The following is a 22,828-nucleotide window of genomic DNA, read 5'->3' as shown; positions in this document are numbered from 1 at the left end:
ATACTTTTCTATTTTCTAAACTCGGTACTTAGTGAGCATGAATTCTTTAGCAAACCCAACAACATTAGTTGTGGCGATGTGAAATTTCATGACGATGTGTCCCGGTATTTTCTAAATTATTCATGGTTGTTACTCAAGTGAACATTTTTTCATTTTATGTACCTCAGTTTCTGGAAATTTTTTGATATTATTTTTATCATCATCATCATCATCATCATTTTTTATAATTTCCTTGCTTCCATTCTTTCCATTCTCTTTTTTTGGACTCCTATTCATCATGTACTGTATCAATGTACTTAATCGATGATTTTATTACCTTTTATTTATTTACTTATTTTGAGAGAGATCAAGGGAGGGGCAGAGAGAGATTGAGAGAGAGAGAGAGAGAATCCCAAGCAGGTTCCACACTGTCAGTGCAGAGCCTGACGCAGTGCTCAATTTCACAAACGGAATCACGATCTTAACCATGAGATTGTGACCTGCGCTGAAACCAAAAGTCGGGCACTTAACCAACTGAGCCACCCAAGTGCCCCTGATTTTATTACCTTTAAGTTAATTTTTTAATTCAACTTACTGGAAGATTTCGTGAAATTATTCAATCTTCTATTGTATTCTTTGTTATGACTACCATATTTCATTTTGAAGAGCTTCTTTTATTCTCAGATGGATACAACGGACTTTGTTGATGTGGAAACGCATTTTATTGTGTTGTAGTATATGGTTAAGAGGTGAATCTGCAGCCAGACCATTTAATTCCAATCTCAGCTCTGCCACTTACTGGTTGTGTATATGTGGACTGATCAGTAAATTTTCTCATCTGTAAAATGGGACAAACCTTCATCAAAGGATGGTTGTATTTATTCAATCCACTTAAAGAAGTGCTTAGAACAGACCTTGACCCATAGCAAATGCCTCCATAAGCATTGACCATCCTCATTATCTGTTTGAGGTTTTTAATTATATGATTAAAGTTTTCCCCCTGGTTTTGTGTCTTTACTTTTTTTGAGTTGTCTTTGTTAATTTGGTGTTCATCTTATATACTTGGAGATTTCCTCAAATGTCCCGTGATCCTTGGCTCTTTGTTCATAATTAAGAGTGAGTCACTAAGAAGGTGGTTGCAAGTTGTGTATGTGTATGTTAGGCTACTTGACCCATGGGGTTCACTGTAACCTTCCCAGCTTTTTTGTTGGAGGGTACCAAAATTTACTGTGTGGCTATCTTTTTTCACTAGTGTTCAGTTTATCCGGAGAAGAATCCTAGTCACAATAGGTCTTTGAACCCAACAGTTCCATGTGTATGCTTTCATTAGCCCCCTTTTCAATCTTAACACTTTGTCATACTCATGGCATCCTTTAGTCTAGACCCTCATTGCTTAGGTTTCCTCAATAAATCTTTCAATTTCTTTTGGGAATTTACTGAAGGGGTAGTTACTTGTTGTGCTTGATTAAAAAAGAGATCTGGGAAGTCCAACCACTCTCTGTTGAGAGGATCAATAAATCCACCTGTGTTCAATTTCACACCCAACACTTATACCTGGTATCTCGCCCAACTGTGAGACTTTCATAGGTGCTCTAGGTTGTATTGACTCATTTCTTGTTGGTATCCTCTCTCTCTATTAGGGCACAGATTCTCACCTAGTTCTCACTTACTTACTGAGAATAGTTACTGCTACTTCACTCACGGTCCATCCTCAAACATTTTATTAAAACCCTTTTTCCCAGTTGCTCTGCCTCCCATCCCTCTTGCCTTTTGGGTTGTATGATTTTATACCCTTTAGCTATCACTTTAGTAGGGTTCAAGGGAAGAGAAGATCCTAGGGTGAATTTGCCTTGTTTAACTAGAAAACAAGTGAATTTTTTAATGGGAAGCGTTATCATCTTTTTCTTGTAGTAGGTACATCGGAAGTGTCAGGAATCAGGTATTGCTAGTAACTCTGGATCCTCTGGAATATGTCCATTTCAATTGCTAGGACTAGCTCACATTCAGCTCACTACATTAGGGAAAGATAGAGTTTGTGGCAAATCATCAAACTGTATTCTTATCTGAAATTCAGAGGCCTCAGATTACCAATTCCATGGAGAGCAGTCATTCTTTGAAAAAGCTACTTCACTTGTCCTTTTGCTCCCCGTCAACTTTCAGATAAGTCAGCTTGTCTCTCTGTGCCTCACTTTTATGAATGCTAAAAGAAATAGCTGACATCCTATGATAGGGATTATAGCAGTTTCCTACCAACCTCTCTAGGCTCAGGTCTTAGTGATTCCTTGGTCTAAAATCCTAGAGGTAATAATAGTTAACCAACTGCTTTACCACTTTCAGAAAGTATACATATTAATAAAAGTGTACATATTGAACTGTTGGATTCCAAAGCCCTGACTTTCAAAATGATATTCATTCCTACCTTAGATAGACTCGGCCATATAAAAAATTTTGGTGCCTACCCTTGTGGGAACCAGACCCTTTGGGTTAAAAATGACCATAATCAAATTCAAAGTTGCCTCCCAGAACACATGAAAGAACTGAACAACCAAGCCTCAGAGAAGCAGCTAGTTGCTAGTTCTCTCTCCCAAGCATCTATGACCAGGGATTTGAATGCTAACAGTAGCATAACTTATCTCATCTTGGATGTTCTGAATGTCACCGTTTTCATTTTTGTTTGCTCCACAGAAAGATGAATATGAGCCATCTATAGCTTGTGAGTTTTTGGTGTATTTTTCATCAACACTGAATACTGACCTACTTTTTCAGTATCAGTCCAAAAACATTCCCCAGAAGGGCTTCACTTGGCCCAGCTTGAATGAAATATCCACATCTGAGCCAATTGACTGGAGCCCCGGGGTGAGATCAGGTAAGAATGTCATCTCCCAAGGAAGCCATTTGGATGGAGTGGTTGCGGGGGCAGTGACACATCCTTGGAAAAGTAAGAGATGGTGCTGGCAAGATAGTACCTTAGATACTCACCACAAACTAGCATTAAGTTTTGGAGCGAAATTTTCTCTTAGTTCAAAACGTATGTAATACTATGTTCTTTATACTCATCGACTTAAAGTGTAACTATTAGAGACAAAAGGAACACATTTTTCTATTTTCATTTTCAAACCTCCTTTTTTCACCCTGAAATAACCAGCTTATGACAAGATTGATAGCTCACTTTAAGAACAAAACTCTGACAGCACTTTATTGACTTTGACACTTTCAAAAAGAAAACTCTCTTGTGGTATTGACGACCTGAATATAAGCAAAGAGAATAAAAAGTGTTGTAATGAAAGACACTTTTAACATAATAGACCTCAATATTATTTTGGATATTGCGGTAGTAATGTCCAACCTGGAATTAGATTCACTTTGAAACATGATAGATAGCCATAAAATAAATGAGAAAAATGATTTTTGACAATCTGGTTTAATAAAATTATATAAATCAAACGGGGTGTTGGAATCATTTTGGCTTAGTGGTATAGTTTATCAGAACTAGTTATTGATGTCTTTCAAAGGACTTGATATAAACTTGAATCTGACACAGAATTGAAATCTTCCATCAGTTTTCTGCCACTCAGTGACTTTTACATTCTGATTGTTTAAAATATAAGAATCACACTTTACATTTGAGAGTTTGTTTTAATTAAAATATCAGGACTGAATTATACTTCCCCACAATCTGAATATAAGATTGAATTATTTACTTTTTGTATCCATGCAGATACAAGACCTGATTTATTGCTGGTAATGAAATTCAGCCATAAATTAGCACTTTGAATATTCAAATTTTAACACACATCTTAGTAACTGGTGAACATCTGCTAAGAACTAAGGCCTGATTTTAAAAAATAAGAAGGCAGGCTTTAGGTTGATAGCTGCAGGTTTTAAAACCATTAATGCTAGGGATCGTGGGTGGCTCATTTGGTTGAGCAACGAACTCTTGATTCCGACTCAGGTCATGATCCCAGAGTCATGGGATCGAGTTCCACATTGGGCTCCAGGCTGACCGTGGAGCCTGCTTAAGATTCTCTCCCCCTCTCCTCCACTCATGCTCTCTTTCTAAAAATATTTTTAAAATAAAATAAAAAATTAAAACAATGTAGAATAGTCAGAACTGTCTCCTGCTATTATAATTTCCTCTACTTCAAGATTTCAGAAATTCTCTGAACCCTATCTGTAGAGTTCTTGATGATTTCAGATTGCCTCACCTATGTGTAAAATGTGATAGGTGGCTGCAGATTTAGGTACATTATTTTGAAATACCTCTTTTGAGATATTCTCTTTAGTATGTTGTATCAGCAGTCTCTTTTTAAGAATGCTTGCATATTTATGTAGGTTGGATTATATACTTGTCAAATATAAATGGAGATGATAGAGTCATTAGGATCTTATTCATTTCAACTCACATTAAAATCACTGAAATTTAAAACATTCAGGGATGAAACAGAATGTGGGCATGAAAATACAAACATATGTGGATGTACCTTCTCCCTTTTCTGTTGCAGCTTAAATTTAGTGGCTTCAAAGTCTCCAGGGAATGGAAGGAGAGATGGAGAGAGATGTTATAAGCCAGGAGTACTGTACTTTGCCTTTCTGAGTGCAATGTGAGCTGTGTTGAAGCTAAGAAACTTCAAATAAAGTCACTCTATACCAGACTGTAGAAGGAGAATTCCTGAGAGAATGGCTTATAGCAGATAAATAACTTGAACATCTATATCAAAGAGATCCTTATGGCTATTTCTCAGAGTCCCTGTGCATAGCCAATTGTAGAAGTGGAGAAGAAACTAGGCCAAATGAAGCTGAGCATAGATTAACCAAGGTTCGTAAATACATGAAAATACACTATTGCCCTATGAGTGTGGGATGCTCAGAGATGGTGATTTTCATAATTAAGCTTTAGGAGTGAGTATTATCAGATATTTGACACCAGGAGGTACAAAAGACAAGATGCCTTAGAGTATTTCCTGTGCTCAAAATTTGTGGTGACAGGGTGACATGGAAGATTTGGGAATGACAATGAACCTTGACAATACATTGGTACTTGGCATGGTTTTGGAGGAGCCCAAGCAATACCTTCTTATTGGAATAAATGTTCAATGTCAGTGAAATAGATGAGCTGATTATGAGGAGATATAAGAACTCCCTTAAAGAATTTTGCCCTCATCATTTGCCTTGCTTTACCAAACTCAAGCAACTATATCATTTTTAGAGTTTGATAGACAATAGAAGTGAGCTGTAAAAACTGTGTCCAAATTTCCAAGCATCTCTATCTGATTTAACTTAAAGTTAACAAATGTGGGCTAGAGTGTCCACAGGAGGGCTGGGATGCTAGGTGGCCCCAAACACTAAAGAAAGTGAAGGGTCACCATTCCAGAGACTCAAGGTCCAAAATAAGAACATGCTGTGGTAAGTTAGCCACTCCTCCAAGGGGAAAAAGACACCCTAAGTCTTCACCTTCGTGGTGATTTCCTGTCTGGACTTAGGAATGCTCAGCAGTGTCTCACTATCTTGTTTCCCTTCTGATTCTATTCACTTGGCTTTGACTGTGCTATATGTGCCTCAATGCCTGTCTGTAATGAATATGGTGTGGTCAATAGCCACCCTCTGCCAAATGAGCAGGGAATTATTATTATTAATGTTTTATTTATTTTTGAGAGAGAGACAGTGTGAGCAGGGGAGGGTCAGAGAGAGAGGGAGTTAGAGAATCTGAAGACAGGCTCCAGTCTCTGAGCTCTAGCTGTCAGCACAGAGCCCGATGTGGGGCTCGAACCCACAAACCGTGATATCATCACCTGAACTGAAGTCGGGTGGTTAACCGACTGAGCCTCCTAGGCGCACCAAGCAGGGAATTATTATTAAAACTGATTAATAAGGCTAATCTAACTGACTGCCTCCCTCACTACCTCCAACACACCATCCCACTCAATTAAAAAAAGAACAGGAAAAGGAAGATGAAAAGAAGAGAGGATTAAAGAAAAGAAAGAAGAAAGAGTTGGAATAGTTTACATATGGATGTGTATAGAAACGCATTTTAATAAAATATTTGATTTCCCCACGTGAAAAACCAGGACAGCCACTCAACTTATTGTAAGAATCTGTGAACTATAAGAGACTCTTAAATATAGATAACAAACTGAGGGTCTCTGGAGGGGGTGGGTGGGGGATGAGCTAAATGGGTGATGGGCATTAAGGAAGGCACTTGTTGGGATGAGCACTGGGTGTTATATGTAAGTGATGAATCACTGGGTTCTACTCCTGAAACCAATACTATATAGTATGTTAACTAACCTGAATTTAAATTAAAAAATTAAAAAGAAAAAAATCTGTGAAGAATATTACCCATCAAGCCAAGGGAAGTAGAGTGAGAAAAGAACCAGTGATTTACATAAACTGGGATACCAGGGAAACTCGCAGGACTGTAAGAAATTAGCAAAATCTTTTATGCCCCATTCATTCACTGCCAGAACTCTAATTTGGAACACAAAGTCTAATTTGGAACAAAGCGTTCTAGACTGCCTCTTTCTACTTGGGATAATATGTACCAATATCTAGGGGTTAATTAGCTATGAAACAAAAAGGTCACTTAAGGGGGATATTGTAATTCAATGAAGCAATGTAATCCTATAACCCACTGCAAACCCCACCAGTCTCCTGCATCCCTAAACTCTGAAGCTGAATTATTCATGCTCCCCACCATTACTCTCATTCTTTTATAGCCTTTCCTTCATTCTTGCACTCTCCACTCTCTCAAAATATAAGATTATGATGCATATGCAATTGTTGATGGAAAGGTGGAAGTCATTCAAAAATAGTAAGTGTGTCATTAGGATGTTTAGTTGAAAGAATATCAGGATATTGCACATGCATGGGGACTTGTTATGAGATTACCTGTGTGGCAGTAAGGGAGATAAGACCAAACAGCTGAGCCAAATGAAAGAAATCAGAGCCATGCTTTAGCCACAACTTACAGAGCCTGCCCTAGAAGGAAGGGTCATTCAGGATTCAAGGAAGCTCTGGGGAACAGGGCATTTGTATCATGGGGCCCTCCCTGGTGGTTCTTTTATCTCAGTTGTATTCCCTCTGATTTTACGACTTCTGTCTAATTACCATCCTCTCTACCCTACCCATATCTGTACTCTATGCTGTATTTTCAGCTTACTTATAATTTGGCTCCTTTGTACTCCTCTAAGTTTGCTTTTTGTGTTTTTTAATCCACCGGCCAGTTGGCTAATAATTATAGCTGTTTCTGTATTTCACACTAAAATTCCTGCCACACTAAAATTCTTGAGGAGAATACTTTGATTGGGCTAGATGATCACCATGATTCCTGTTGGGCAGATGTGTTGAATGGGCCAGTTGGCAGTGAGGTACCTGCGCTGGTCTCAATAGCTACAAGTGATATGCAGGATTACTCAGGGACAGAGAAGGAGTCCTTGTGACTCTTGCTTCAGCAGCGCTACTTAATGGTTTCCTGTGTAAGACTATTATTGGCATCATGGCTGCTGAACCTGATATGTTTACTTTAGTTGAAGTCAGATTTTGTCTAGAAATTGTACAAGTCAAATTCCTTACAACAAAAATTCTCATGTGAATAATCTCAGACTTAAAAGATTATAATGCACGGATACAATTCTTGTTTAATTTTACAAAGTTAGTTTGGTTCACAGCAGATTTGATTCCTTCCTTCCTTCTTTCTGTCCTTCCTTCCTTCCTTCCTTCCTTCTTTCCTTCTCTCCCTCCTTCCTTATCTATCCATCTCTCTTCCTCCCTTCTTTCTGTTTCTTTGGACTTTTATTTATAATTCAATTCATATATATTCTATAAAGTTTTGCATTGCTTGATCATAATGCATACTATTGAGCTTTTTCTTCATCCTTGAAGTCATTCAGTGGAGCCATAAATTTGCAAAGGAGAACTAACTGTTCTCTATCAAAATTTTCTAAACTCAGGCTGCCATAATTGTTGGCTGATAGCTGTTACATGATGGTTTCCTGGAAGGTCATGTCCAATTTTAAAGTATCCAAGGCATGTCAAGAAGGAGTATTCTCTATTTACTACTTTCTTTGTATATATAAAAATATTCCAACAACATACTTAGCAACAATTTTAAAGAAAAAATATTTTAAAATGTTTTCAAATGCAAAGTTTTATAGGTTATACATACATTTGTCTCTCTTTTGTTTATCTAGCTATATGCCACTTATAAACTCAGCTTTTTAAAACTGGAGCCAGTCAGACCTGGTTAAAATTGCAGATGTGCTGACTGTCCAGTCTGTCTTAGGCAAAGTATTAGACTAGGCTTGCATTTCTTCATTTGTAAAATCAGGATAATAATTTTACTCTTATAGAGCTGCTGCTTTTATGATGAAATCAGATTACATATTAAACATGAAAATCACCTAGCACAGTGTCCTGTTTCATTGGAGGAATTTGAGAAATATTAAATGTTCTTCTCTCTTCCATCATCTCTTCCAACTAGTTTTATTTTTGCATACTCTCGCTGTACTTACTCTCTGGTAGAATGAACACATAACTTGTTATCAAGAAGAAACCATTTTGAGAGAGAAAGTGACTGCCACTAATTATTAGTCTAAGAGAATGTGTATAAAACAGGACTGTCACTAGCAAATTGGGAGCATAGTTATTCTACTCATGAACCCATTCTTGTTGGTTTGGATTTGGGGTCCTGGCAGTAATTTAGGGCTGAGAAATCACAGACACCTATTTAAACTGGAGCTTTCAATACGGTCTCTTCACTCTTTTAAATCCCTCTGTTCTCGATTCCTGGTTTCCATAGTCAATCAGTATGGTGACCCCTGGCTTATACTCTCAACTCCTTAGCACCCATGTTGACCAGTCCCATATTTCTGAACTCAGCACCAGCATGCAGGAGTTTTGAGAGACTCTGAAGAAAAACCCCAAAGTGTGCTGACATTTAGCACATATCTCACATGAGTCTTCCATTCTGCCTACCAATCCAACTACATTTCTTTCTGAAGGGCTACTCCACATAGCTTCTTCTCTCTTCAAATAACAGTCCCTTTCCACTATTTTATCTCACATAATGTGCATGCTTTTTATTTTACTCAGAGAATGGAAGCAATTAGAAAAGAACTCTGCATCTTCCCATAACCAAGCCTATAAACTTTCCTGTATCTGAACCCATATATGCAACACAACCATGCTGCAGACCTCAGGGAGCATTCTTCACATTGCAGTCTATGTGAATAGTGCCTTCTGGAGCACATTTCAACAGCACTGCTTACTAGGTGCCTCCACATTCTCACATCACATCCTCTCTGTAATCAGTTTGCATTCTGGTATTTGTTCCTCTTATGAGCTCTTCAAAAAACCACCGGTGACTTCTACCTTACCAACCTATTCTAGTCTCAGTCTTTACCTTACTCAACTCCTCCTTCCTGATTTTCTTTCACGGACTTCTCTTTCTGTCTCCTTTCTTAAAGCTTCCTTCTCTGCTTAATGCACCAGATGGCTTATATTCATATCCCAGCTCTATCACTTACTCGCAAATTTCTAAGCTGGTCCATGCCTCTTTCCTCATGTGTAATATAAAGATAAAATATAGTTTTTATATTAGAGGATTGTTATAAGGATTAAATAAATATAAATATTGAATCATTATGTTATACACCCAAAAGTTATATAATAGTATATGTAAGTTATACCTCAAAAAAAAAAAAAAAAAAAAGAATCCCTGGCTCAAGTATTGGTGTATTTTTATTAATTTTTTAGTTAACCCTTTCCCTCTGCAGACTCAAGTTTTTACTCAATTTGTTAAAGCTATTTTTAATTGTCAAAAAAAAGACAGTGTCTGCACTCATGATGGAATATGTTAAGGTAAGTAATTACAATTGTGTTAAGGGAAAGGCTGTATTTCATATTCCCTTAAATAAAAGATTTCAGTTAACTTTCAGTATTGGAGGGAATTAGTGTGGGAGAAAGAAAGTTGAGTGGTGTTTGAAAAAAATAAGTTAATTCAGGTCAAGTCTTTAGAAAAATGCCTCATGGAGAGTAGGATTCAATCAATATGTTATTAATTTTTTTTTAAATGTTAGTGTGTCCCAGGTTTTATACTTGGCTATCTTCTCTTCACTATCTACATGATCTCCCTGGGTGTACTCCTCCAGTCTTTTAGCTTTAAATCTCACTCATACTAAAGCTTCCCATCTTTCTCATCCCTAGCTATAACCTCTCTGAGGTCATTCATTAATTATTTACCTAGAATCTCTATTGGATGTCTAGTAGGCACTGAAATCTCAATGTGTCCAAAGTAGAATAACTGTTCTAGGAACGACCACACCTCTCCTTCCCACCCACCCTGCTCCTTCCCTGGCTTCTTCAGTCCTAGTTCATGGCACCGTGGCTCACCTACTTGCTTAGATAAAAGGCTCAGAAATGGTCTTCAATCTTCTCTTTGACTCTACTTTGAATATATCTCCTGAATTTGATCAGCTCTCACCACTTTCATTGCTTCTGCTTTGGTCCAAGCTCCCATCACCTCCTGCTCCTCCACTTTTGTTTCTCTAGCAGCCATGTCCCAAATCCAGAATCCTACAAGGTTCCCAGCAGTTCCCAGCCTCTTCTGTGAGGTCACCCGCACTCCCTCCTTCACTTTATTTCACCCAACCAGAGTGTTCTGGATTTTACTTAAGTCTGAAAAGCTTGTTCATACAACTATGATTTTACTCGTGCTCTCTTGCCTTGGAATACTTGTGTCCTCTTATGGGGATGAGCACTGAGTGTTATGTGGAAACTAATTTGACAATAAACTATTTGTAAAAAAAAAATAAAATTAAAAAAAAAAAGGAATACTTGTGTCCTGTATCTTCTCATGTCAGTTTCTTCTCATTATTCAGGTCTTTGTTCAAATACTATTCCTCAGAAATCCCCTCTGTAACCACCTTATATACACTTTCCCTCTCTCCACCTTTATCCTTTTTTAAAGAAATTTTTCTAATGTTTATTTTTTTGAGACAGAGATAGAGACAGAGCATGAGTGGGGGATAGGCAGAGAGAGAGGGAGACACAGAATCAGAAGTAGGCTCCAGGCTCTGAACAGTCAGCACAGAGCCCAACATGGGGCTTGAATCCACAAACCATGAGATCATCACCTTAGCCAAAGCTTAACTGACTGAGCCAAACAGGTGCCCCAGCCTTTATCCCTTTTTTATTGTGATTCTTCACTTCCCACTATTTATTTGTTTGCTTTAATAGTTATTGTCAAGTTCCCCTACTAGAATATAAGCCACATGATGTCATGGATGCTGCATTTATCAAAGCTTTCCCAGGGATTATCACAGAGCCTGACATATACCTAGCATTCAACAAATATTCCCTGCATGAACAAATGAATAAATCCTATCCTTCCTTGATCTTCTCAGTGGAGTCTACAGAATGAGGGGGGCTGGGCAGATGAAATTTATAGGTTGAAAATATATATCTTCACCTCATTCATCTTCAGGAAAGGACTTTATTGCCTCATTGATTTTCTATTTCTTATTGAAAATTTTTGATTTCTTGCTTTGTATTCATTTTATTGTATGTGCTTAAATATTTTTTTTTTTTGGTGCAGCTTCACCTATCAGTTTTCAAATATTTAAAAAAATTTTAATGTTTATTTATTTATTTATTTATTTATTTACAGAGACGGGAGCGGGACACAGAGGGAGACACAGAATCGGAAACAGGCTCCAGGCTCTGAGCTTTCAGCACAGAGCCTGATACAGGGCTTGAACTAATGAACCACAAGATCATGACCTAAGCCGAAGTCAGAAGCTTAACCGACTGAGCCACCCAGGAGCCCCTTTTCAGCCATTCACATGTGACGGCACCACTGGTTTTTGAAGATCTTTAGCTCCATCCTTAACTTTCTCAGGAGAAACATGTAGCATACACATGTAATTCCTATGAAGCTATATTTTTTTCCCCTGAGGGGGTTGCTAGTTTTAATAAACATAAATCTTAAGTGTGATAAGTCCAACCTTAACTTTTGTTGTGCCATTCTCCAAAAAGCATATTCATTATTTATGTGACCTTTTCTTCTTCATGCTAAGTGATTCCAGTGTGTGTAGTACCACTTCATGGTAGGTGATCATATAAAGAGGAAACTCTCTTATCTATCATCATTGAACAAGCATTACATCTTAAAATTTGATGAGAATATTTCCTGGTATACTTATGACCAAGTCAGAATTGGCCATGAATTCTTTTTCTTTGGCCAAAGCTCAAATGCCAAAAAACTAGAGTAAAAATCTCAGGAGTACAAGCTTGGAGGTTGCCAACTTGGGTTCTGATCTAGTTTTGCCTGTTATATCTCTAATAAGGAACAAGTTTTTCACTTGTTTGCATCCCAGCTCCTCTCCCCTGTAAAATGGCTAATGTAGCGCAAGGGTTTAGTGCTGTGACCATGAACAATGATGCATATAGAGTAGCTGGCAGACTTTAGCTGGCAAGGATATTTCAGATAACTGACGTTGTTGCCTTAGCTATAGGTCTTGGAGGTTTTACTTTACAACCATAACCTCCATATAAATATAGGCAATTTCTGGTCACTAACGTTTTCTTTTTTTTAGACTGGCATTCTTTCTTTTTTTTTTTTTTTTTTAACCAAGGCATAATCTACTTGACTCTTTTCCCTCATCCCCACCCCTGGAATTGCATCTTCTTATTAAAAAAACAAACAAATGAGCAGAGAGGATTATATATCCACAATTTGGAAATGTGACGGTGGTTTTAAAATGATTACTATGGCAACAATGTGATGCCCAGAGACAGGGAGGCCATTGAGAAAGCTGTAGTGGATGTTGTGGTACGCGGCCCAGATTGCCCCGTTGGGACTGTGTCTGGGGAGAGCCCATATCCAATGACTGGTCCCTACATGATGGCCAGCACTCTTTCCTCAATCGGAGACAGCTCAGCTTCCAGAGATCTCTGTGGGATAAGCTGGGGCCTCTGGTATCTCTGCATCATAGTTCAGTGTCTCCTTCTGTCCAATCCTGCTTCCCTCACTTGCTTTTAGATGTTCTCAGTGCATTCTGTAATAAACTTACTGCACAGAAATATCTACTCTGGAGTCTGTTTCCAGGCAACCTGCCCGAAGATGGAAAAGCAACAGCAAAATTTCAAGTACGAAATGATGAGGGTGTAAAGCAAAGGGCTTGTGTACAGGTTGTACATAAGAGGAAAATTCCAGAAATATTCAAGATGTAGAGTCAGCATAACTTGGTGTTTGATTATGTGTGTGCTTATGTATGTACATGTGTGTGTGTGAGTGTGCGTGTGTATGTGTTTTGGGTGAGGAAATAGGCAACGTGAGGCTGGGAAGCAGTAAAGGTGACTGTAGATTCTAGGATAACTTCCTAGTTTATGATTTAGGCAGTGAGGTGGTCCTACTTCTCTAGGCATATGTGGTGTGTAAGCACCTTCTGGGACATGTTTTCTCTAGGTTGGCTGGGTATCTGGACTCCCTCCTCGTCTATGGAGTGTGCAACTGAGGAAGAACAAAGATGGTATTCAGGGTCAACTCCAGAATAAAACACAACAAAAATCAACCAAAAGCATCAGACCAAGAGAAGATGAGTTTGGAATGAAACTAGGAGACCCTGAAGAAAGTTCCTAATACAGCAGAAGATTCAGGAGCATTTCCCCACAGGGAAGGAGTTTGAAGGTATATGTTCTTAGAACAGACAAGTAATGGTGTCTTTGATTGAAGGAAGGAGGGAAGAAGGAAGCACAGCAAGAGAAGATCTGGATGGAAGAGATGAAAAATTCCTTACTCAAAATGTCAACTTTTCCTCTTTCTTTCCTTGTACCCACAGGGAGCCAGAGGCCTAAACTTGGACAATGATACCTATTCCTTTGGAAGAAAGTGTTGGACTTTGGGCTTCTGAAAGGACTTTTCCCATGAAGACACAGCATCTTTCATGCCCCTCTTTCATGCCCCTCTTTCTATCCTCTCCAGTACCACACCTTCTTTCTTTAATTCTATTTGTCCTCACAAGAAGGGTCTGATCTATGTCTTTGGTCTCTTATCATTGGTCTCTTATAAATTGAAGACTGGAGCCCTTCTGGACGGATAATGAATGATTCCTCTTTGTGTTTGCTGATTCTGAAGTGGTGATGGAATATAATGGTCTGGGCTCTACAGTCTATACACACAGGGATTGTAGGCAATTCTATCCTTAGTTCTGTAAAAAGAAATCACCTGTCACCGAGCTTTCCCATATTTTTCTCTAAACCATTGTCTGGCTTTACATAGCAAAAGGGTATTTCTTCCATTAATATGACTTAGACTCCTCTTCCCTTGTGAAATAATAACCCTAGACTGGTGGTACCCAGGGGCCTATGAAGATTTTCCGAGTTTTTACAATTATTATGGTAAAGTATACATAACTTAAAATTTACCAGCTCAATCATTTTTAAGTGTACAAGTCAGTAATGTTAAGTACATTCCCACAGTTGTGCAACCAATCTCAACTTTTTATTTTATTTTATTATTTTATTTTATTTTAATTTAATATTTTTTAAGAAAGAGTCTGTCTCAACACTTAACTGTAGTGTCTGTGTTTAGCCACCTGGCGTAGTCAGCTCCTGTGCTGATTGAATTCTGTCTAATTCCCCAGAGAGTGGGCTCATTCCATTCAGTTAGCATGGTATTAGTTTTGCATGGCTGCTGTAACAAATTGTCACAAGTTCCATGGTTTAAAACAACACAAATTTATTATCTTACCTTTCTAGAGGTTAGAAGCTGACATATGTCTTACGGGGTTAAGTTGAACTATCAACTGAGCTGGGTTCCTTTCTGGAGACTAGAGAAAGATATCCATTTCCTTGCCTCTTCTAGCTTCGAGAGGTGACTCCCATTCCTTGGCTTGCATCTCCTTTTCTCCGTTTCAAAACCAGCATTTAGAATCTTTTTGACACTATATTCATCATCACACTTCCTCTAATTTTTCTCTTTGGCTTTCCTCTTACACTTCAAAGTATCCTTGTGATTACAGTAGGCCCCCTCAGATAATCTAGGATAATCTCTTTATTTTAAGATCAGTTTATTAGAGAGGCACCTGAGTTGCTCAGTTAAGTGTCCAAGTTTGGCTCAGGTCATGATCTCATGGTTTGTGAGTTTGAGCCCCGAGTTGGGCTCTGTGCTGACAGCCTGGAGTCTGGAGGCTTCTTCAGATTCTGTGTCTCCCTCTCTCTGCCCCTCCCCGACTTGTGCTCTGTCTCTCTCTGTCTCTCAAAAATAAATAAATGTAAAAAACATTTTTTTAAGATCAGTTTATTAGCAAGCTTAATTCCCCTGGTCATGTAACTTACCATATTCACAGATTACACATTTCAGCATGTGGACATCTTTGGGAAACCATTATTTTGCCTACCACAGGTACCGACCTCCAACCTAGCAACTAATTTCACTAACTTCACCTGACAGTGAAGAGGCTTTTTCTGTCCTAGCTCAATCAACCTCTCCTCCCACACCAAGAAAATCTTGAAAAAAGAAGGTGGGTTTTAAACTAGAGTAAAACTTAGGATTGCAAGTAACTCGTTCTCAGAATGTTCCACAAAGTGAGCAAACATTTTGAATACATTTTAACTTGATAAATGAGCGATGTCTTGCAACACGAGTAGTACGTGACACCGAACATCACATGGTCATGACTGAGCCAATGATTCTTGAAATTTGTTTCGATATACAAGTGCTTTGGATTGTAAACATGTTTCCAGAATGAATTATACTATGAGCCAAGGTTTTACTGTATTTAGTTTGCAAAGATAGGAATCTCATTGTATAGAAACTATAAATGGAATCTACAATTTTTGTAAAGTGTGACATTGCTGCTTGGGAAACAGAAGACATTGTGTCCAGATAAAAGATGAAAAACATCAGTTTCTCGTTTGGGGGGAAATGAAATAGCTCATAAGTAAGACTACAAAGGACAGGAAGCCCACCTACCTTTTTTTTTTTTTTTAGAATAAATGTGTCTAATACTTCAAAAATTGCTAACATTTTATGGTGAGAAAATTGATGGAAAGACCGAACAAGCAAAACGTTTTCATCAAAAGTAGCTTATCATCGCACATTCAAAATTGTTTTTCACTTTAAGGCTGGAAAACTGGAGGGAGTTCTGAATCATGAACGGTTTGAAATGAGATTTTCTGAGAATACTTAGGTTATCTCCAAAAGCCATAGTTTTATAAATTAATTAAATGGTGGGGCGCCTGGGTGGCTTCGTCGGTTAAGCGTCCAACTTTCGCTTAGGTCATGATCTCGCGGTTCGTGGGTTCGAGCTCCGCGTCGGGCTCTGTGCTGACTGCCAGCTCAGAGCCTGGAGCCTGTTTCAGAGTCTGTGACTCCCTCTCTCTCTGACCCTCCCCTGCTCACGCTGTCTCTCTCTCTCCTGGAAATAAATAAAACATTGTAAAAATTTTTAAAAAATAAATTAATTAAATGGGAAGAATCTTGTTTTAATAGATCTATAAGGGCAGAAAGCAAAATGAAATATATTTTATACCAGGATCCTTCTGTATGACACAAGTTCTAAGTTACCCAACAATGGACTAAGTTTATATTTAAAGATGATACAGTAAACTCATCATCAGTCTAAGTCTAAGCTAATAAAAATGGAACCCCTGTGTCCCTCCTTCCTGCTGTTTTAGCAGAAATAAAGGTCAGTAAGTCCATCAGCAATATTGCTGTGAGCCTTCTTTGAGCAAGGCACTGTGATTAATTCAAGAAAGCAAATAAAAAATAGTCTTTTAGAAAAGAACTTACTAAAATAATTATGTGCCATATATTGAAAGATATGTATATGTAGAAAGAGTATCTCCTGGTTTAATTTAATAGTTATTCTCAGATATGCCACAGAAAACTAAATCAGGAGACCTATGACATTCTTACCTCGTGCCATTGGGGTCCACAGAAAGGAACCTGGAGGTTGTACTGAAAATTGAAAAGGGGATGATAACCGGTCACCGGGTTATCTGTGAAATGAGGCAGATTTCAACATTTTAACTGACATCGAACTTAAGAGCTGTTGGATTTGACATGTGTCACAGGCCTTAGAAGTGCAGGCTAATTTGCCTAACTAATTTGCACACAGTGAAAGGAAGTCAAAAGGTAGAAATAGCCTTTTAGACATTGCTGCTTAGAAATTCCAGTGTGCCTCATTGAAAAAAGTACCTGTCGGGATTCTTTTGTAGTGTGATTATTATAATTCAATTGAAAACACTCTTAAGTTCTTATGAATTTATAAAATGATTTATAAGCCTTGTCTATGCATTGCTCCAGATGTTGCTTTTTAGGCTGTCATTTTTATGAGCCTATTTTATAGGTCAAAAAGCTGTGAATCAGGGTGACTAGTTATAGCCTCAAGTCTGGAGAGGTAATAATCATTTAGGGGGCACAAAAGCAATGAAATGACCACTGGAAAGGTTTGCATTTTAATGAATGTATGAGATATAAATATAGGTGACAACTGGCCCAGGTCACCTAGGAACTGGGCACATTGTCTTAAGAGTATTTCATTTTTGGGGTGCCTGGGTAGCTCAGTCGATTAAGTGGCCAACTTTGGCTCAGGTCATGATCTCCCAGATCGTGGGTTTGAGCCCCATGTTTGACTCTGTGCTGACAGCTCAGAGACTGGAACCTGCTTCAGATTCTGTGTCTCCCCCTCTCTCTATCCTTCCTCCACTCGTGTTTGGTCTCTGTCTCTCTCTCAAAAAATTAAATAAAAATTTAAAAAGAGTATTTTATTTATTCTTACCTTAAAAAAATAGACTTACACTCAGTGAAGGTGGTAAGCAATGTCTTCAAGTTAAGACTTAAAAATTAAGGCTGCACTGCATCTTCTTATTACCTGCCTGACCTTACAAGTGGGCTTCCATGCTGAGGCTCTGATGCTGGGAATGGGGTTGGGGAGATGAGGAGGTGTGGAGGGTTGGGGAGTGAGCCACTGGAGCTTTCTAAACAACAGGAATAAAGCCAACTCATGGAATTGTTTTGAATCAATCCATTCATTCACTCATCCAACATTAAAAAATTTTTTTTTAGTGTTTATTTTTGAGAGAGAGAGCGTGTGTGCATGAGCAGCGGAGGGGCAGAGAGCGAGGGAGATGGGAATCCAAAGCAGGCTCTGCAAAGACCGACTGGGGCTCCAACTCACAATCCATGAGAACATGACCTCAGCTGAAGTTGGATGCTCAAATAACTGAGCCACCCAGGTGCCTCTCATCCAGAAAATATTAATAGAGCACTCACAAGCAGCTAGTAGCATGAAGAGATGACGGGGGCACTGCCTCTGCCCTCAAGTAGCAAATGATTGCTTTCCATGGAGGAAGAAAGTGGTTTCAATGAAGGTCAAAGGAAATAGCAGGAAAACACTAAAAAGATGCAGCAGGGCTTTTGAAGGACCTTCTGGATAACGGGGTTATATTATAAAAGAATCAGGATAGGGTTGAGGTTAAGCCGTTTTGGAATCAGATAGACCTGGGTCTAAATTCTGCTTCTGTAACTTCCGATAGTGGTGACCTTGTTCATGACTGTGTTATGTTCTGTAAGCCTTTGTTCCGGGACACAATGATAATACCTTTGTAGGATTCTTGTGGGGATCAATGATGTGATTTTAAAAGACTTCAAATACTGGCACATAAAGATTGATTACCAAGAGGTTGCAGTTACTTTTATTGTTGTTTTTATAAAAGACTGCTCAGAGGCATGGACCATTTCTTGCATGGGGCAGAGAACTGGATACAAGGAGACTTCTTTTATCAGTACTTTGGTGGATCTGCTCTCACTAGCTCACAAGAGTCCATTGTGAAGTTCTCAGGAATTTTATAAGCTCTTTGATCTTTCAACATAGACATCTTTGAAACCAGCCATGGTGGGATGATTTACACTATGAAAATCAGCAAATGCCAAAACCCAGAACTTCGTGTGCCCACTTGATATACCAGCACGTTATTTCAAGCAAATTTCAGTCTTAGCAGACCTGTGAGGCTCTGATGGATGGCAGTGGAGGGCTTGGAGGTACGAGGTGGGATGGGGAGAGATCCTCAACACAGTTCAGGTTTTTATGTCTTAAAGGAACATAACCAGGATCAAATGTGATGCCAGAATGAAAAGAAAAACATGGAAGAATGAACTCACTATTCATTGAAACATTGTATCTAAGGCTTTGAAAGCATTATTTAAATGTCATATTTATCCATGCATCCTGGAGTTGAAAATCACAGCCCCAGAATGGCCCAAATGTTTGTTACTTGATAGCAGCTGTTTTTAATATAATTGAGAGAAATGGAGCACACATCGAGTAATAATATTTATAAACTCTCCTTTGCTAGCCAGAGCCCTGCAGTGAATGAGCGCTCGGGATGCTTGAGTGACAGCCTGACAGCCTGATCGATCTTCCTCCTGTCTGTTTTCTAAACTATCATAGGAGTACACTTGATAGTTATGAAGTATTTAAAATCATGTCTGGTTCTTATTATGGAGCAAGTATTTCTTATGCCCTACCTGATCACTGCTGCTTGAATTTAATCTCATTCTTTGTTTCCTTGCCTTCACTAGAGATGGGGAATACAGAAGCAACAGCTTCCTTATTTACTCTATTACTGGGAGCCAGTGATGCTGTAGTTGAGCTCCCTCAAGTCCAAGCTACTTTAAAATTTCTCTTTTTAGTACTCATCTGTGAAATTTTCAATGATCTTGATTTTCCCCTTCTATAACATTTTCTTTATTTCTTCCCTGGATATTGCTTCCATTACCCCTGCAACTGAACAAGGATTCTTTGATTCATGAAGCCCTTACTTGGGGCCACTGATGCCTATCTATGCAAGTCATAGAGCCCCATATAATGGAACACCAGCCCACTGATCCGCTCCTGCAATCCACGGCTGCCTCTATGTAGCCAGACCTGTTTCTAAAGGACTTCCAAGCACCTCTGAGGTTAGAAGGTGGACAGCTTATTTATAACTCCTTTATTTAATTGGTTGGCTTAGTTTTGCAGATTGCAGATATTGAGATCTAAACCGTAGTGACCAATGATGCGTGAAGTCATCAAAGTCTCTTAATTTTCTCCCTGAGTGAACTTGGTGCTCCAAAGTTTAGAGTTATTAATGGTTGTTCTGTAAACTACTAAACTGTACTTAACCAGCATAGAAGACCTTTATGGGACAGGGTAGACCTACTGTTCCATTTCAGGGACTAGGTTTTCCACTAGCTGACAGCTGAGTGCTGGTGACATCAGAGAGAAGGTGGAAAAATCACCCAAGAATGTTTTTCCAATCCTACAGGGCAAGATCTTTCCAGCCTCACCATCAGACCCTCTGTTCAATCCTTTGTACTACTTATGCTTTCTAGAACTGGGGTAAAAGCCCTGGGAAAAAGGATGAGAATCTTGAAGTAACTGACATTGTTTCTGCCACTCAATGGAACAGGCACTAAAAATTAAAATTAAGTTTAAATGAAGACAAGGGCAATGTTAAACAGTTAACAATCGTATATAGCACTGGGTAACAACCAATCAGAACAGGGGTTGGCTGAAAAATCCTGGAGGCTGCTTGCTGTGCCTGGCACAGATTTTAAAGTTCTGGAATATTTAGGGAGCTGGGGGTTTGTGGAGTATGGCAGTGGCAGTGGAGAATGATGCTCTTGAACGGATAAGGAAGCATTTCAATATGTAACATCTGTTCTGCCAGCGCTGATGCATACCAGCTCAATATCAGGTCTGGTTAGAAAAGTAAATAAGCAAAGTTCAATTTCTTGCTCATTTAAGTTTGTGAGTTGATTGATATGTGCTGCATGTAAATTGAATGAAAATCCCTTGGCCATAGACTTTGGCTCTCCACTTTTTTCTCCAGTGCTGACATGTGTTTAATTCCCCACCATCACTGACATTTATTTTATTTTTCAAGCAACAAAAACAAGAGCACGCGTGCACACACACACATGCACATACACACACAAGCAGAAACTACTTCAGAACTCTTCAGATTTCTTTTCGTGTTGATATAATTAAATACTTAAATCACAGAACACATTATTTTCATCTTAAGGAAACAAAAATGCTTGTTAAAAGATGTGGTTACAGGTAATACTGATAGGCTTACTATATGAGATTATTGTTTTTTAAAAATATTTTTTTGGTAATGTTTATTTATTTTTTAGAGACAGAGAGAGAGCATGTGAGCAGATGAGGGGCAGAATGAGAGAGGGAGTCACAGAAATTGAAGCAGGCTCCCGGCTCTGAGCTGTCAGCACAGAGCTCAACGCAGGCCTCGAACTCATGAACCATGCGACCATGGTCTGAGCTGAAATTGAACACTTAATCAACTGAGCCACCCCGGCGCCCCCAAGATGATTGTTTTAAAAGAGATAAAATAATGATGATTAAGTGTAATAGAACTTTATTTTATTCTTGTATGCATGGGATAGGGTGTTTCTACTCTACAAAGTAGCCAAGGGATCCAGTCCTTTCTATCTTGTTTCTCTGTCTTCTCTAAGACATTGCACTTGTCTATATGCTTGAAGACAGCTCTGTGCCATTACACCCATGTTAGACTCTCCAGTCAGTAATAGAGAAGAAGAACTATGTTAGTCCATTCAGGCTGTTATAACAAAACACTACAGATGAAAATCACTTATAAACAGCAGACATTCATTGCTCACAGTTCTGAAGGCTGGAAGTTCCAGATCAGAGTGCCAACATGATTGGATGAAGGACATTCTGGGTTGCAGGCTTTGTGTCATATTCTCACATGAAGGAAGAGGCTAGAGTTCTGACCCTAATCCCATTCACCTTCCTAATCACTTCCCCAAAGTGCTATGTTCTAATGTCATCACATTGGACATTAGGATTCAATATCTGATTTGGGATGGAGGGGAAACACACATTCAGACCATAGAAGGAAATTAAACAATGAGTTTGAAGAGCAAGACCCAGAAGTTGTACACATTGCCTTTGGTCTACCCAGTTGGCTAGCACTCAGTTGCATGGCTGTATCCAGCTGTATGAGAGGTCCAGGAAAATGTTATCTTCCCTGGATGGGTGTGTATGTAGCTAAAACTCAAGTGGGGACAGTTACTGATTTCTGCCAGATTTATGAAAAGAAATTTATTGTCCAAGCCCATTGCTATTATAATGTATGTGATATATTATATCTTAACTGGATAGAGTGTTTTTTAAGTAGTTGCCTTTTCAAGGTGTCTTCATGACAGCACAGAGCCCAACATGGGGCTCAAACCCACGATCTGGGAGATCATGACCTGAGCCAAAGTTGGCCACTTAATCGACTGAGCTACCCAGGTGCCCCAAAATGAAATACTCTTAAGACGATGTGCCCAGTTCCTAGGTGACCTGGGCCAGTTGTCACCTATATTTATATCTCATACATTCATTAAAATGCAAACCTTTCCAGTGGTCATTTCATTGCTTTCGTGCCCCCTAAATGGTTAAGTATCACCTCTTAATCATTGTTGTTAATTTTAGCCATTCTGACAGGTGTAAGGTGGTATCTCATTATGGTTTTTTTTTTTTTAAATATTTTTTTATTTATTTCTAGGAGAGAGAGAGAGAGCGTGAGCAGGGGAGGGTCAGAGAGAGAGGGAGTCACAGACTGAAACAGGCTCCAGGCTCTGAGCTGGCAGTCAGCACAGTGCCCGATGCGGGGCTTGAACCCACGAACCGCGAGATCACGACCTAAGTGAAAGTCGGACGCTTAACCGACTAAGCCACCCAGGCGCCCCTCATTATGGTTTTGATTGTATTTCCCTGATGATGAGTGATGGTGAACATCTTTTCATGTTTCTCTTAACTATCTGGATGTCTTCTTTGGA

At 38.9% G+C, this 22,828-nt stretch overlaps 1 pseudogene; it reads right to left on the bottom strand.

Moving 5' to 3' along the window:
* Positions 1 to 22,828, bottom strand: part of LOC120245240 — a 75,420-nt pseudogene that overhangs the window by 462 nt on the left and 52,130 nt on the right.

Source organism: Hyaena hyaena, unplaced genomic scaffold, assembly GCF_003009895.1.
Source record: "Hyaena hyaena isolate Hyena2069 unplaced genomic scaffold, ASM300989v1 scaffold_412, whole genome shotgun sequence".
In the NCBI taxonomy this organism is placed as follows: domain Eukaryota; kingdom Metazoa; phylum Chordata; class Mammalia; order Carnivora; family Hyaenidae; genus Hyaena; species Hyaena hyaena.
This window is presented reverse-complemented; position numbering and strand designations above follow the sequence as displayed.